This window comes from Chrysochloris asiatica, unplaced genomic scaffold, assembly GCF_000296735.1.
Source record: "Chrysochloris asiatica unplaced genomic scaffold, ChrAsi1.0 scaffold00038, whole genome shotgun sequence".
In the NCBI taxonomy this organism is placed as follows: domain Eukaryota; kingdom Metazoa; phylum Chordata; class Mammalia; order Afrosoricida; family Chrysochloridae; genus Chrysochloris; species Chrysochloris asiatica.
In genome coordinates this window covers 21,044,944-21,046,450 of record NW_006408556.1, presented here as the reverse complement: position 1 = coordinate 21,046,450, position 1,507 = coordinate 21,044,944, and the positions used below count along the sequence as shown (strand labels likewise).

General features: G+C 42.4%; 1 pseudogene; it reads left to right on the top strand.

Moving 5' to 3' along the window:
• The first annotated feature begins 201 nt into the window (after positions 1 to 201).
• Positions 202 to 1,260, top strand: LOC102823934 (annotated as a pseudogene).
• Positions 1,261 to 1,507: the final 247 nt, after the last annotated feature.

Genomic DNA, 1,507 nt, shown 5'->3' with positions numbered 1-1,507 from the left:
ACTGTTGATGTTAGTGAGTTCACAATTTTATTGTTTAAATCAATAAATATGTAGCAACATATCATGAGGAAGGGCCGAGGCCCAGTCCTGCTGTGTGGACACTTGCCGGTGCTTGAGCTCGACTCTTGATGTTCTCTCTGCCGCAGTGTCGTCTGCTTCACTTCCCAATTAGAGTAGGCTAGGTGAAGATTTGCCCGAGTCATGGAGGACAAGGTAGTTCACATTGCCAAGAAGATGGACAAGATGGTACAGAAGAAGAACACTTACTGGAGCATTGGATTTGCTGAAGGAGCTTAAGAATATTCCCATGACCCTGGAGGTAGTACAGTCCACAAGAATTGGAATGTCAGTTAATGCTATTTGCAAACAGAATACAGATGAAGAAGTTACATCTTTAGCAAAGTCTCTCATCAAATTCTGGAAAAAGTTATTAGATGGGCTATCAACTGGTAAAGTCTCTGAAGATAAATAAAAAGAACCTGCAATTACATAACAGAATAGCCCTGAAGCAAGAGAAGAAAGGTGCCATCAAGTCAGTTCCAACTCATAGAGACCCTATGCACAACAGAATGAAACACTGCCTGTACCATCCTCACAATTGTTAAGTTTAAGCCCATTGCTGCTGCCACTGTGTCATCAGTCCATCTCATTGGGGGTCTTCCTCTTTTTCACTGACCCTCCACTTCTCCAGGGACTGGTTTCTCCTGATAACATGTCCTAAGTGTGAAAGACGAAATCTGGCCATCCTGACTTCTAAGGAACATTCTGCGCTTCATCCAACACAGATTTGTTTGTTCTTCTGGCAGTCCCTGTAGCTCCATTGGCAACGTAAGCAGCAGAAAGGATGAGATAAATGTTCAAGACATTTACATTTCATCTTTTCCTCGGGCTCCAAGCACTTCAGATTCTATACGGCTAAAATGTAGGGAGATGCTTGCTGCAGCTCTTTGAACAGGAGATGACTATGTTGCTATTGGAGCTGATGAGGAAGAGTTAGGATCTCAGATTGAGGAAGCTATATATCAAGAAATAAGGAATACAGACATGAAATACATAAATAGAGTATGAAGTAGGATATCAAATCTTAAAGATGCAAAGAATCCAAATTTAAGAAAAAATGTACTGTGTGGGAACATTCCTCCTGACTTATTTGCTAGGATGACAGCCAAGAAAATGGCTAGTGCTGAGCTCAAAGAGATGCGGAAAAACCTGACCAAAGAAGCCATCAGAGAGCATCAAATGGCTAAGACAAGCCAATAAGTCAGGAGGATGGTAGCGTAGTGGTTACGAATCTGGCTGCGAACCTTAAGGTCAGCAGTTCGAAACTACCAGCCGCTCCACGGAAGAAAGATGAGGCTTTCTACTCCCGTAAAGATTTACACCCTCAGAAACCCTGTACAGGGTCGCTATGGGTTGGACCCCACTCGATGGCACTTAACAACAACAACAACATTGCTATTATTACCAGAACTCTATTTGTGTGACTAATGTTCATAATGTAGAATGC